Raw genomic sequence first — 15,133 nt, 5'->3', positions numbered from 1 at the left:
CCACCCACCTTTCAAACTCTGAAGGCAGCTGGGAGGGGATTTTTGCACCACTCCAGTCTGAGGCAGAATTCACCCTCATGTCCTCTTGCTCCACTCTCACTGCACTTTCTGTCCAAGGGCGCCAGATAGCTCCACACTCAGGGATGATTGATGGTGTTTTCTTTTGGCAGTACAATATATCAAATCCTTCAGAGACTGGGTGGAACCAGAACTGCCTCCTCCATCGCTCAGTCCAGGCTCAGGCTGGAGAAGCCAGTGGTCAGCATGTGCTGACCAGTGCATTCCCCAATCCAGCATTGCTCCAAGAGCAGCAGTGCCCATGTGGATGGCCCAGGAGGGAGCTCTTGGCTTTCCTAAACCTAACATTGGGATGAGAGATCTGCCATTCATTCATTCATCTAAATTGTCTCATGTTTGTCTGCCTGCAGCTTGCCTTAGTGAGAAATCAGGAACTGCTCCTCCTCACAGTGATCTCAGCTGAAAGGTCAGGGCCAGGAAAGCATGGGGTTTAACTTCCCTCTGCTTTCAGAGGTGGCAATACCAGCTACAGCTCAGGGAGGGCACAGGAAGTGCAGAATGCTGTCAGCACTGGCAGTTTGCCTCCAAACTGCTTTTTAAACCAGTTCAGCCAAACCAGTGTGAGACTGGAGGGAAACCAGCCTTGAGATCAGCAGCAGTAACACACAGGCAGTAGGAATGATTCAGGCTGCTCTCCCAACAGCTTGCCTTAGCTTCATCACCTGTAAAATCCGTTCAAAGTAATGGAATGTGAAGTGGGACAAAAATGAACTTCCCTACTGTGTGAAGGCAGAGAGAAACCCCATGTCTCCCAGCTGGCTCACCTTTCCTTCCTGTCTGAGCAGGGCTTGTCCTGGGGCTGGACACCAGCAGGGCCAGATGGCCACACACAAGTCAACACCTAGTTGCTCCATCCTTTCCTGTGCACCCAGCCTAAAATCCACCAACCCACTTGCTCAGCTCCAGGCTGATGCTCTCATCAACCCCCAGGCTCTCCACAGCAGATTTAACCCAGGAGCTCTGGGATAATCTCCTGGAAGAGCAGGAGCAGCTTCCTCCAGCCCATTTGCTGGTTGGGATAATTCTTTCTTTGACTGATGATCAAGAAGCTATTATGTCCTGAGAGGGGAGTGATTTGTTCTATAATGCTCATGGCATTGCTTCAGTGCTTGGCAATTCTGTCTTGTTATCACTGGTGGAGAATTTTACAGGCCACTGACAGACCTTCAAACGCAGCCATTGCTGTGTGGAAAATCCAATTTGCTTTGGAAGTCTCCTGACACAAGGCCTTGTCTTGCTGGCCCCTTGGCAAACCATTTCCAGCACATGCACTGGTTCATGACCCTGTGATTTAACGGACATCATTAAATTTTAGCAGAAGAATCCATCACTTTGAAGGAACCCCTAACAAGTGTGTGACCTAAAAGTGAGACCTAATATCTTGGCATCTTTGCACAAAGGGCTCCTTTTCTCTTAACATTTGGCTTATCTCCACGCCACTCCCAGGTCAAGTTCAGTAGTGAGCCTTGGTAGTCAATGCACCATTGAGCTGCTCCAGGAAAAGCAAATTGCATCAAAGCAAAAAATGTAAATGTGCGTTTCTTCGCAGCATCCCCCACTGCCAAACAGATAACATGTTTATGTAGGCACAGAAAAAAAATCGCTATTTGAATAATAATTGTTTGCTTATAAATTAACCCACAGAACTGTGCCGCATGCCGTGGAACAATTTTACATTACATGGGCTTAAGCGGTGGGGCTGGTATAACAAACTCTGCGTTGAGTCACCAAATTCCTCACATTCTTTGACTTCCCATTATGTCTCAAATGTCAGATATTTCACTGGGGTAACAAGCGGTAGCAAGGGCTGGGGGATTGCGTGGGTTTTAATTGTAAAAGCAACATTCTCACAGAGAAGCACAGACAAGGTTCACAACCCCACTCTGCGGCTTGGGCAGACTGGAGGAGCTTCAAAGACTCTTTGTCTCCCCACTGAGCTGTTTTGGGGTTTAAGGCCCCTCCAGTCTGGCTGAGGGTCTCAAAGCTGTACAGCACCCCCAGCCCTGGGTCATGCAGCCTCTGCAGGGTTCTGCCTTCTCCTGAAAAATGTGTATGAGAGTGGGGCTGAGTGGCTGCAGCCTGGGGAGGCTCCTGGCTTTGGGCAAACCATCAAACTGCTGCAATAACCTGACAGCTGCTCTCCATTCCAATCACATTGTCAAAGGCAAAATAAATCTTTATCACCTGGAGATTTTTCAATAAAATCTAGGGTTTATTTATTATAAATTTTCAGTATTTAAAGATTTTAGGATCCTGTGGATTCTCCTCTTCCTTTGTACTCCAGTGCAGAGGAAGCAAGACCTTATGTGGAGAGATTTGTGCTTCATGTGCTTTTTGTTGGTCCTCTGTCTCCAGAGAGCATCAGTGAAGGAGATGCAACTTCTCCATGGAGCCAAGACAAACCTGTAGGCAATTTTTACATATCATTTCTCCCAAAAATGCAAGTGATGCTCTGACTTTTTCCATGGCCTTAAGCATGGATGCTTCATGGAGACAGCTGGCAGAAGCTCAGGAAAAACCCAGGAGCCCAGAAATATTCTGTGATGTCCCAAAACATGTGCATGTGCCTGGATTAGGAGAGGAATTGCCCAGGGCCAACAGAAAGAGCTGAATTTCCCTTGCCTCAGTCTGGAAGATAGGTTTGGCTGGTGTCTAACATTGATCCAGGGGTGAAGCAGAAATCAAGGCCATGGCAGATCTGCAGGCTTGTCTCTTGCAAGAGCAGTGAAAGCACAGGCAGCCCTGGCCTCATGACACAGCTCTGCTCCATCCACTCAGCTCTGGAGAAGCCCAGCAGCCCAGGGAGCACCTGTGAGACTTTTCATCTCAGCAACATGGCCCTGTGCCTGCAGATTTGTGATGCTGACAGAAAGAGGCTGAGGGTGAAAAGCAAGCTGGGTGTTTATGACCAGATCTGCATCATTCCTCCTCTCCAGCGTGAGCCCACTGTTCTCATCCAGGCAGGCTGTGCTTCAGCCAATCTGGCAGGAGCTGGGATGAGGAAGGAAGAGACTTGGCATCCTGCAGTCACAAAAAATTCAAAGAATATTAGGAGGGTCAAGCTACCATGATTCACTTTTTCTCTACCTCCTCTCTTATGCAAACAGGGTTGGGAGAAAGGGAGGGAAGCCCCACTGTCACTCACCCCACTGGCAGGAGCATCCAGAGTTGAGCAAGCCCTGTGCCCCACACTGATTTCAACAAAAAACACAAAAGCAGCATGGATTTTAGCATCTATGGTCTCTTCCCAGCTATAACCAACAGAAAACATCTGTAGGGGGAAGGAACTGCTCATTTACTATCTGAAATGTCAGTGAAACCCAAGAGAAAAGGAGCCAAATGTAGCAATTACCCAGAGCTCCTCTAGCCCCCTGCAATAATCAAATATAGCTAATTTGCACTGACTCCTTATTGTGCTGACTCGAGGCATGGAACAAAATGATCACAAAGGAAAAATCACCCCCAACCCCCCAGTCTTTCTCTAAAATTGGGAGCTAAAGCTAACTAACCCCTAGCAGGAAAACACCCAGCCAGAAGGGCAGGAGCTTTAAAAACTTAATCCCTTCAGACAAATGTGAAATACTTGTGTTTCAGCTGGAGCATGAATCAGAGATGATTCTCAGCAATCCCTGCTTTAATAACAGCCAGGCCTGGATGCAGTGGCTGCAGCTCTTCCCCCTCCCTCTACCTGCTGAATCCATATCCAGCTTTTGAGGCTGATTGCCATGGCACCATTAACTCAAACCTAAACAGCCTGCTCCCATCAGCAGCAGGGAGCCACGGGGTCAACTGGAAACCAGAGAAAATCTGTTTAGTCATTTCTGAAGGCAAAGCAAACCCTGATGATATCACTTACTAGTGCAGACTCTCAGCTGGCAGTTTGCTGCCAGAGCACCTGGTCCTGCTGCCTCAAAAAAGGCTGGGAGGGAGCCCTTTACACTTTATTAACCAAACTCACAGGGATCTTTCCAGAAAACCCAGTGAGGATGATGTGCAGGGCTGTGGGTGCAAACAGGACCACCTGAGGCTGAGCTCAGCCCCAGCATGATGGGGCTCAGGCCTCCTTCATCTCCAAGGGGTCTCCAGGGAGCTGCTCCCACCAATCCCATGCAGAATCCCCACTCACCAGGGGTTTTGTGGTGGAGGAACAGCCTCTCATCAAGGCTGGAGAGCTGCCCCAGCTCCCTGGCCAGGCTGGCAATGGCCATGCACAGCAGTGGGGTGTGGAGGGAGGATGTGACCCCCCAGGAGCCCCCAGGGGCTTTGGGTGGCAGCCAGCAGGTCGAGGAGGTCAGGAAGCCTCACACTGCACACTCCACTGCCCCTGGGGGGAGAAGCATCCACACCCATGGTCCTGAGGAGAACTAGCCTACAAGAGAAGAGCATTTCTACCCATCACCATCATGGGGGAAGGTGTGGAACAACAGGGCAGGGACAAGGGGGGCAAGGCCAGGCCAGGCTAGCACCTGCCAGAGGGTGTGAGGATACTCTCTATACATCAGCCAGGCCACCTGAGCAGCCAGGGGACAAGCACTGGGGGGGGGGGCTGCCTGCCCTGCCCACCTTCCCCTGGGTGTTCCTGGCTGAGGAAGCATCAAATAAACCACTCTGAAGCAAAGATGTTCTCTGCTCAAGGCAAGGAGCAGGAGCTGGGGCCACCAGTGAGGGACCTGCCACCACCAGGGTGGGACCTGCCACCACCTCCAGCTCCTGTGCTTCGACTGCACCTGCAGGTCTGAGCTGGGCTGAGCTCCCGGGCATGGCCAGCACCAGCACTCTCGATGGCTTTAGCAGTAAATAAAAGGGATAAAAAGGGGGAAAGGGAGGCTCAGAGACAGGAAACGACTTGTCCCTGAGTCACCACCGGCTAGAAACAGATTGCAGGTCTCCTCCTCCAGATCTGCCCTGCTTTCCTGCCTGGGAATGTTGTTCTATGGCTGCATCACCTTCTCCCAGCCTCCCTCCCAGCACAGTTTTGCTCCCCCCTCCTCCCCAGCACTCTAAGCAGCAAACCCAGGGTTGGTGGTCCAGTAAGAAATGCAAGGAAGGAGGCAACCTCTCTCCTGGGACCAGACTAGGTGGCCTTTCTTTGGTTCATGAGGAAATCAAGGGGGGAAAAAAAGAAAATAAAAAGAAGAGAAAAATATCCATGTCCAAGGCTTGTTTTTTCTCAGCAGCTCCAATTGTTTCTGCTTCCTAATAAATCATGTAGGCCAGGGACAACCAATCTGCACAGCATTATTATTGTCTCAATACATTTGTTGAAAGAAAAATAACACTGCGGCTTTGCTGAAGCAGACAGGATCTGCTTTTCCAAAAGGTTTGTTGATATTAGCCCACAGTCTTGTTGGGCTCCATGTATACTCTGGACTGAAAGAGCTTTGCTGCATTCCCATCTCTAAGATACAGAGAGTCACCAAACCTAAATATTACCCTGAGCAGCTGAGACCTCAAAAGTCTTTCTTTGTTTCCCTCCACACTCTGTTTCCCATTAACTCTTCAGGCAGCATTTGTATGCCTTAAACTTGCAGAACCCAAGGGCTGAACTTGGCTCCAGGCTGAACTATCTCACATCCATCTCAACAACGGCAAGTTTGCAACCTGCAGGATTTACTCCAGAAGATTTTCCACTGCATGTGAGCAGCACAATTCCTCCTCCAGGGGCCAACTGGGGGCAGCCCAGGCTGTGCTTGGTGGGTAAGCAGCACTTTGGTACACAGTCATGTCAGCAAGTTATGGCCATTAAACACCCCCAGGAAGTGACTCTCAGTCATCCCACGTGAAGGAGCTGCAGGTTCTGCTCCCCATCAGCCCAGTGCTCTGCAGCTCCTCACAGCTACAAACATCAGCACATTATGGACAGACCATAGGCTGAAATCCCCAGTGTTTAAAGAGACCAGAGCAGGACCATCAGCACCCCTGGGCTTGTCCTTGTGTCCCCAAGAGAAGAACGAAGTTGGGTGCAGAGAGCAATGCCCTAGGGTCAGTGGTGTGCCCTTGTCTGCCCATGCTCCACTTGTGCTATTGCTTATTTCTGAATGGCAATCAAACAGCCTGGATTTTCCTGACTTGTTTTCTTTCCACACCACATGGAAAGCAGGAGTGCTCTCCAGCATGTCCACAAGGATCCAGCCAGGGCATATTAAGGGCAGCCTCAGCTTAGAGGGGTCAAGGACATACTCACCCCACCATGAAGAGTGTCCCCAGTGTGCAGGGTGTGGGATGCACAGCACAGACCCCCTGAGCTGACCTCACCTTGCTTTGGAATCAGCTTACCTGACCCAGAGGAGTCTGATAGGCAAAAATGAAATGCCTGAGTTTTGCTCACCCACAGGCCAGCCTTGTCTGCCAAGAAGGGACACAGATTTTGGGTGAGCACCACAGGCAGGGTACATCAGCTCGGGTGTGTCTGTTCACACCCACAGAGTGATCTCAGTCTGGAGATGTGGAAAGGACAGAAACACTGAGGCAAAAGGGCCAAACAGAGGTGCTCATCAGCTCTGGGCATTATGGCCATCACTGACCATCTCTATAGCCAGTGAAGAGTGTCACAGCAGATCAAATTTGCCCCTGATACTCCCAAGAGTCAGACATTCTGATACCTTTGGCTTTAAGGGAAATGATAATTTAATTTCAAATACTAAGCTAAGACTAGGCAGGGTTTGGAAGTTGAACAAACACAGAAGGGTTTTTCCACACAGCTTCACTTCTGCTGCCTCTGCAGCAGTTCCCCGTAGCCAGGCTGCTTACCCAGGGCTTGCTTAACATCATCACTCATCCTGCTCCGGGAGGGCCCTGCGTCATCAAGGGGGAAGGAAAGGGCATGTGGTGTCACAAGGCAGATAAGGCAGTGAGCCAAAACAGCCCTGCAAAGGTGGGCAGACACAGCTGGCCTGGCTCAGGGCTGAGCCCATCCCCTCTGGAGGGCACCAGAAACAGTGGGGAAAAGCCAAGTGAAATAAAGACAGAGGTTCAGCTAAGGTCTGACTACTTTTAAAGATTTTTTTAAGCATGATCAATACATGTACTAGATCCTCTGACCCTCAGGAGCAGATCTGCAGTGTTTACACTCATGGCATAAGGGAGCAGTTGCATCCATGGGTCAGTAAAGTTATGTGGTCTCCTTGCAGAGCAAAGAGGCACTTGAATAGACAAGTCCAGACAGGGTCATTTTTCCCCAGACCCTGGCACTCACTGGCTGAAATCAGTCAGACTCTGAGCCAGGCCAACCAGCTCTGAGCTTCCTCCCCCAAAATCCACCAAAATACCAACTCTCCAGTATCCACCAGCATTCAGGCTGGGATGTTCCTGTAACACCCCCAAGCACTTACAAAAATTCAGATTAAAACATCCTCTGGGGGGTTTGAAGAAAGCTGTTGCAGGGCAGCAACATTTGGGGGGGATTTTGAAAACATTTTTTTCCACCCTGGGAAAGACAGAAAGTCTTTTTGCATTTGGGGCACAATAATAGGCAGATAGGATTTCTCTGGAATAAGCAGATTAAGAACAACCCAACAAGGGTGGTAACACTGCACAGTCAGAAGGAAAAAGCCCAAGGGCAAGGCAAGCTTGGCTCAGCTGCCCAGACAGCTAACGCAGGGCTTGAGCTGCAGCCACTGCTGCTTAGCAGCAGCAGCACGAGCCCTGGGTAATGATTTCGTGTCCAGGCTGAAATCTGCTCCCGAGATGGGTCCTTGCCTGAATTTCATCCTCCCTTCAGCCAAGGGTGCACAGGAGAGCAGTGTCACTGTCAGCTCCCTCCAGCCCACGGCTCCGTGCGAGGAACTGACACCTCTCCAAGAGCCGCCGCCATCCCCATCACAATGAAAGATGTGTTTGTTTGTGTCTCGTTCAAGTCCCCGTTTGTCCTCTTTAAAAACCACGGAGCAGCTCAGCCCCAGGGCAGGCTCCAGTCTGGCGACAGCACAGGAGCACAGTGGGGGTGCCCTGGACCTTCCCTGCTCCACTCCCTTTAAAAACTCAACTCTGGGCTGAGGTGACTGAATTGATTTTTTTTTTTAATTATTATTTTTTTTTTCCTCTCCAGGCAAACAAAGGTTCTGCACAAACCAGTCTGACTCCAACCCAGTTTGGCACTTCCCAAAGGAACTGGAGGAACTGGTTGGTGATGGGACAACCCCTCCACAACCACCGTGGTGCCTGGGTGGGCAGCTGGCCAGCCCCCCACACCCACAGAGGTGGCAGTGACATCCACACTACCTCACCCACCTTCATCATCTCCGCCATTTTCCTAAGGAATTTCAGCAGGTTTCCATGCAGTCAATAATGCCCTCACCTCTGGAAGTGGCAGCAGGGCTCTCCTGGCCCAAAGCCCTTCTCCCTCAGCTCATTTCAAGTGGGATAAAGAGGTTTATCACAGGAGCAGTCAGGACCAAGCAGGATTCAGCCTCATGGCTCCACTTTCCTGCATGGAGAGGAGCTATGAGGCTGCTGGAAGATCAGGAAAGAGCAATCCCCTGTCAGGACATCATGGAATTGGCAGCAAAGCTGCTGGGCTCAGCCTCCCTTTGGCTGCAGCAGTGCTCCACCATCCCAGGCTCCAGGCTCAGAAATCACCTCCTTCCCAAAGCAGGTATTTCTGGGAGCCATAAGAGAGGCAAAAACCCCAAGGGAACCCCCAGTTCCACAGCCCCAGTTTGCTGATGCTGCAGGATGGAGCACAGGGTGGGAGGGCTGGCTTTGCACACACCACAGGTCCTAGAGGTGACCTGCTGCCCTGGAGAGAGAGCTGGGAGCCTCACTCAGCACCCCATGCACTGCTGCTGGGAGATCCCTCAGCACTTTGGGCACACAGGTTGGTCCTCATCACTGGCACAAGGTGTTCCACACATCCCAGCTCAGCACTGAAAACCACACAGCTGCTGGCTGCAGAGGGCAGAGCCAAGTCTCTGGTGTCCCAGGAGCTGTGGGCTGTGTCCTAGCAGGAGGTGACACCTCAGTGGTGTGTTTTCCACCCCAGAAGCTCATCACAGCCTCACCCAGCCTCTGCCATAGCAGGGCTGTATGTTCTAACACAAGCATGAGTAATACCATGAGATTACACTCCAGTGAGGCTCTGCCAGCTGAAGGCAGAGCTTTCCTGCCCCAATCCACCCCTGCAGAGGGGGAACAGCAGCAGAAGCAGCATTGCTGCAGCAACATCCACCCCAGGAGTTAGCCCAGGCCAAGCAGCACGTGCTCCCCAGCAGGAGTACAAAACACACCCAGAAGCAATCCTGAAGCTCTTACTAACTTCTTGGCTCTTGCCCCAAAACAGTCAAGGCGTGACTCTCCCAAAACCAACTAATGCTGACTCCTGCTGCACTGCTGCGGCCTCTGAGCCCCAGGAGATGCCTCTGGTTTTCAGAGAAGCCAGCAAGAGGCAAAGCAGCTGAGTCAGCACCCAGCCCTGGGGAGAAAGCCCTGAGTCAGCTCTGCTTCGAGCGCAAGTGGACACTCCTCCTCTCCCCTCCCTCTCAGCACTGCTGGCAGCCCCATGAGTGCCCTGGTAGCCTCATCTGTGCCCTGGCAGCCCCATCTGTGCCCTGGCAGCCCAATGAGTGCCCCGGCAGCCCCATGAGTGCCCTAGCAGCCCCATCTGTGCCCTGGCAGCCACACCTCAGCTGCACACACAAAGCACACGAGTCAGGAGACCTCAAACACAGGAGCAGCCACTGCTCAGGGCCAGTTAACTCTGTGCTAGGACTGAGGGGTCACCCACAAATCTGGAAAACCTCACGGCAGCACACAGTGTGACCAGCACAGAGCAGGGCTATGAGGACAGCTGTGGAATGGGCTATAGAGCACTCGTGTCCTGCAGCAGCTCAGCTCAACATGCTTCAGCTCAGGAAAGGAGGCAAGTGGGGCCCCAGGTGAAGCCCCATCAGCAGCAGTCACTGCTGGTGCTCTCACTGCTGTGGTTCAGGGCACTCAGCACTGCAGGAATGGGCTGCCTTTCTCTTCAGAACCCTCCTCTAAGCTGGGCCCACCTGGGGCTCTGCAAATCTCCATGCATGCAAAGACTGCCTGCCACAGCTTCCTCATTTTGTTTGGAAGTTCTGCACCTCCTTTGCTGGGCAGAGGAAAAGGAGTAATAGATGAGACAAATTTCTTTAAACTAGGTGAGACTGAAATAACTATTGAAAGTTGCCCTCTCTTTTGTCTTCCCCCTCCCCAGTGCTCTCACAGCTCTAGCTGAGTTTCTCTGTGGATTCTCCTACCCCAGTGTGAGTGAGCAGCCACAGCAGCCACAGCAGCCACCATCTCCTCCACCATGTGCCAGTGGGTGCTGATTGCTGCTGTGTCTCCAGTCTGCCATGGGTATCCCCATCAGCCTTGCTCAGCCCCAGCACAAAGCCCAGGAGAACCTCTGAGGAAGGACACAAGGCAGAAGTTCCATGTTTTCTGTCTAGCCTTGGCCAGAGATTTCCAAGAGCTGATTGGGGCAAAATCAAGGCATTTGGGTGATGTTGAGATAGGTGGGTGTGATACTCCAAAATGAACTTCACAGGGCTGGGGTTTTTCACTCTCACCAGGCATCTTGTTGTTGGTAAGGGAGGAGGAAATGAAGAGGAGGAGGAGCAACAAGTGAGTGCTCACAGTTATTCATGTAGTTCCCTGATGGTGAAGGAGAAGGAAGACTGATGGTGAAGGAGAAAGGATTGTCTGGAAAAGACTCCTTTATGGAGCACCCAGGCCAGGGCAGAGCAAGGCCAGCTGGTCCTCACTAAAAGGAGGTTCAAAGTCTGCTCAAGTAAGAGGGCTGCCCCTGCAGCAGGGAGGGGAATCACTTCTGTCAAGCTGGGAAGGAGAAACTTGATTCTTCTCCCTCCCCAGCAGCCTCACTCCTCCAGGCCTGAATTGTGCTGCTGTCAAGACATTGCTTTGGCTCTGTTTCACTTCCAACCCCTCTCAGAGACTTACACTTTCCTCCCTCCTGATGTTTTCCTGGTTCACTTATCAACCAATTTGGTTTTCAATTTGCTGTCTCCTAGAACAGCTGGTCCCAATATTGCTAACTTTATTTACCATTCAACCAGCGTCTCTGGTGTGCATCAGTAAGAGACTTTTCCAGTTCCAGAAATAAGTATCATCTAATTAAGTTTACGATGAGCAGGATTGCTCCTATCTGCCTCAGAGGTGTTGCACCACATCAGCTGGTCAGGCTTGGAGCTCACAGTGTCACACTTCAAAGGCCAGGCATGCAGGGAACACCTGCTGCATTGCACCACAGCATGTCCCTGGCTGCCCAGCCTCCTCGCCAGGCAGGAACACTCCTGGAAGCTCTGAGGAGCTTGATGCAAGAGCCAGATCACGTCTGCTGCCTCCTGCCAGGGTGATTCACTTCAAATCACATCCTTTCCCCCCTCCAGCAGCACAGCACCAAGGTCTCTGTGCTGAAGAAATCAGCAATGCTGGTGTTCAAGGTGCAAACAGCTTGGCTACTGTTTAGCTTGAATGTGATCACAGTGTCCTCCTCAGAGCTCAAATGTGTCCTTGGAGTGAGGAGCAGCTGTTCCACAGAGGACCAGGTCACAGCAGCCCCAAAATTTGCCAGTTGGATTTGCCCCAAAATCAGGCCAGTCCCCTCCTGCAGAGGAGGCTGAGCCATGCTGATGGCAAATACTTTCATCAGGAGAAGAGACCAGCAGCAGGTTGGAGCTAAAGCAACATCTGATGCTTTCCAGCATGAAAATGGATCACCTGTGGGAGTGGGACAGCAGAGCTGGGAGAAGGTGGCAAAAACAGCAAAGATTTTGATGGAAAGCTACCTACAAGCACCTCTGATCTCACAGCCAGCTGGCCCAGTGGGCTGGGACATCACCAGGGACAGGCTGTGACAATCACACCTGCAAGAAGCAAAGTGTATGAGCATAGCTGGGGGGAAATGGATTGTTCTTCCTGAATGGGAAGCAAACAGGTGATCTAATAATGTTGCTCTGGCCTGGCTGTCAGCAAACCGAGCACAGTGACCCTGCTTCCCTCCATGCCAGGCACTGAAGTCTGGAGTTTGGAGAAGAGATGACCCTGTCTCCCCACAGGATGAAGAAGGACAAGTTTCCCCCCAGGCAAGCAGCATCAGATAGACCTCAAACAGACCCTGTAGACACCCACACGAGTTTCCAACCCACCTATTTGTCACCACAGCAAGCTCTGCATGGCTCACACCTCGGAGGTGATTTGGTTCACTAATGGGCTCATGGAAAATCAGAGCAATAGAGAGTTACCATGGAAATTGTTTTCACCAACAACCCAAACCACACACTTGCCAGAGTTCATCCACCAGAACACAGCACATGCCTTGTGCCTATTCACAGGCAGTGTTGCCCAACTGGAGGGGCTCTTAGAGGCAATTCAAGCTCTACTTCTGCTTCCTAAGGAACAGATAAGTCAGCCTGTTGCTTTCAAGAGGAACTCAATTATGCTAACTAGGTATCAAGAGGAAGCCCTTCATCTTCAGAGAGCTGCAGTGGTAGGAAGAGCAATGCTTTGTGAGCACCTGCTCCACCTGTCCTGAGTCACCTTCAGCCAAGGTCTGTCATTAGGTGGCAACAAGCATGTCCTCACATAGCACTGCATCCATGTGTCATTTGCTTCTCATTACACAGTGGAGTCAGCACATTTGAGCAAACACAGCCATTTTTAATCCATCTTTTCCATCCCTGACTCTGCTGACAGACCAGTCAAGCTATAATCATGTTTCAAAGGCTTCAGGGTAAGCATTTGGGAACTGGATTTTAGGGCAGTTGGGAAATCCCTCCATTAACCTCCCTCTGCACAAAGCACAGCTGGCCATTGGGAGATGAGGCACCAGCCCTGCAGCCAGAGAGTCCTGCAATTACTGAATGGGATGGCTGGGGATGATGCACATCAGCCAAGCTGTGGTGCTGCAGGTGATGCCTGATGATTTTTTGTCATTCCTTTTATATCCTTTTATACATTTTTCTACCCTTTCCCTTCCCTTGTACCCTTTACACACACTTTGTGTACCTTAGCCCCACATATTTATAATTCTTGTAGTCTGATATTTAGCTTAGTTTGAGGGTTTTGCAAAGTGGAAAAACCAAACATTCACAGTAGGAGGCCAAGAGCTCTATAGTATCTCAACTAGAGGCTCCTACCTTAGATGGAGCCTTCTTTCTGGAACAGATTTTGTAACCTGGACTGTAATCTCATTTAGGAAGAGGTAATTAGAACAGAGGAACAATTACTTCATCAATTAAGTTTCTTATTGGAAGATTTTAAGTAAATATGCTCATTTGTGAGGTCCATAAAATTGTATATGCGTTGTATGTGGTGCACTTCTCAATGTATTTTCACCTTTGAAGAGTTGTGCACCTAGGATTTTATTAAAACTGAAATAAATTCCCTTTCCCTTTACTGCTGTGTCTGCTTCCTATTTCTCCCAGCCAGAAAAGCAACACAGGCAGTGAGGCTCAAGGCAGGGACAAGGGCAGCAGCGGGGAAAGCTGCAGAGCAAGACCTAAATGCCACTTTGGCTACAGAACTGGGCTCTGAGCAAAGATGTTGCTCATCAGGCACTCCCTCCGAGGCTGTGCAGCTGTGGATGAGCACTGCCAGTGTGACCCTCGTGTGGCAACTGCAGAGCACCCAACACTGCAACTCGGCAGGCTGTTGTGGAGTTGAGGCAGAGCAAAGTTCAGCAGGGTGATGTTTCTTCTCCTGCCAAGGATTTCTAGGCAGCTGAGAATGGGGCTAATACAAGTGGTGGTGGGGGAAGGCAGAGCCCTGCACCTCCTTGGGCAGGCAAACCTGGAATGAAGCTGCTGGAGTGAAGAGAGGCACCAATTCAGTGCTTGGCTGTGGCTCCAAGGGTGGTGCAAAAGTTTGTAGACTTTTTTTAAAAAAAAGTCTACAAACGGCTTTAACTGCCATAAAAATGGAACTGCAGCCAAAGGTGGAACTCCAGGGCCAAAGCCTCCCCAACTGTTTGTATTTTGCTTGCACTGTCCTCATAAAATACTGGCTGAACACCTCATTCAGCCTCTTCCCCTTGCTCCCGCAGCCTTGCAGAGGAAAAGGAGAGTGGGCAGGTTGGAGACAATTCCAGGAACATATTGTTCTTCTCTTCTCATCCTGCCAGCAGTCACTCTGTGCTGGAAAAAGCTCATGAAACACAACAGGAGAGGAGAGGTGAGGTACAGGGCTTCTGAAACGTCCACTCAGCTGTGCTCAGGAGTCATCTCAGTGCTAAATCACTTTTTTAAAAGCCTGAAAAAGGCTGGGTTGAGATCCCCAAAGCAGAAGCAAGGCCACAGAGAGGGCTTGGGGTGATTTTTACCCTTCTACTGGTCCTGGCCCATTTCTCTTAAAATTCCAAGTAGGCTGGAGGGAAGCTTGGGCCACACAGAATGGGATGCTGGGTTTGGGGCTTTGGCTTACAGGCAGCTGGAAAGCAGCTGGGGTCAAAGCAACAAAGGTGGGTGCTAAATGGGGTTTAGAGATCCTTGCAGAGGTAGTCACAGTGTCCTGGAGCCTCTCAGGATCACTTTAAAGCAGCTAAAAAAGCTCTTCTTCTCCCACTGGCCCACAGAAAGAATCCTGCTGAGAGGAGTTCACAGAGTTTGCAGAGGAATTTTGGTTTCTCTTCAGGCCACTAAAAGAGAAAGGCCCCAACCCTGGGGCTTTTAACCCTGGTAAGTGTTACAGGACATCTCCTTTCCATCCATCTCAGAACTTCCTGCACCCACCCAAGGTCACCCTGAGCTGCTCCAGATGCCCTGCCCAAGCCTCAGAAACAAGTTACACAAAGGAGGTGAGGGATGAGGTAGAAAGAGACACTGAGCTGAAATTTTTTATTTAAAGAACCTGATGGCCTAAAATAAAAGTTGGCACAGTAGAAACTGCTGCAGAATGAGCACAGGCCAGAGGTTAAAATCCTTGTGAAGGCACCCTTAGTGATGCATTGCAGGCCAAGGGGATCAGCAGGACTGAACAGAGAGCAGAACTCCTGCACCTCCCCCAGGACACTGCCTGCAGAAGTGGCACACCCTGATTAAAGCTTGTTTTTCACAAGGTGGCCTGGCCATGTCCC

At 50.7% G+C, this 15,133-nt stretch overlaps 1 long non-coding RNA gene across 1 annotated transcript; it reads right to left on the bottom strand.

The window, feature by feature from the left end:
- Positions 1-3,029: 3,029 nt before the first annotated feature.
- On the bottom strand, positions 3,030-8,543 carry LOC146429659 (uncharacterized). The gene is made up of 3 exons (XR_014855666.1): positions 8,308-8,543; positions 3,224-3,349; positions 3,030-3,099 (listed from the first exon to the last, which is right to left on the bottom strand). It is a non-coding gene; the product is annotated as an uncharacterized LOC146429659 (long non-coding RNA).
- Between the last annotated feature and the right edge of the window lie 6,590 nt (positions 8,544-15,133).

Source organism: Lichenostomus cassidix, chromosome 18, assembly GCF_008360975.1.
Source record: "Lichenostomus cassidix isolate B80296 chromosome 18, HeHo_3.0, whole genome shotgun sequence".
Classification (NCBI taxonomy): Eukaryota; Metazoa; Chordata; class Aves; order Passeriformes; family Meliphagidae; genus Lichenostomus; species Lichenostomus cassidix.
Note: the sequence above shows the minus strand (reverse complement) of the source record. Positions and strands in the feature narration are given on the sequence as shown.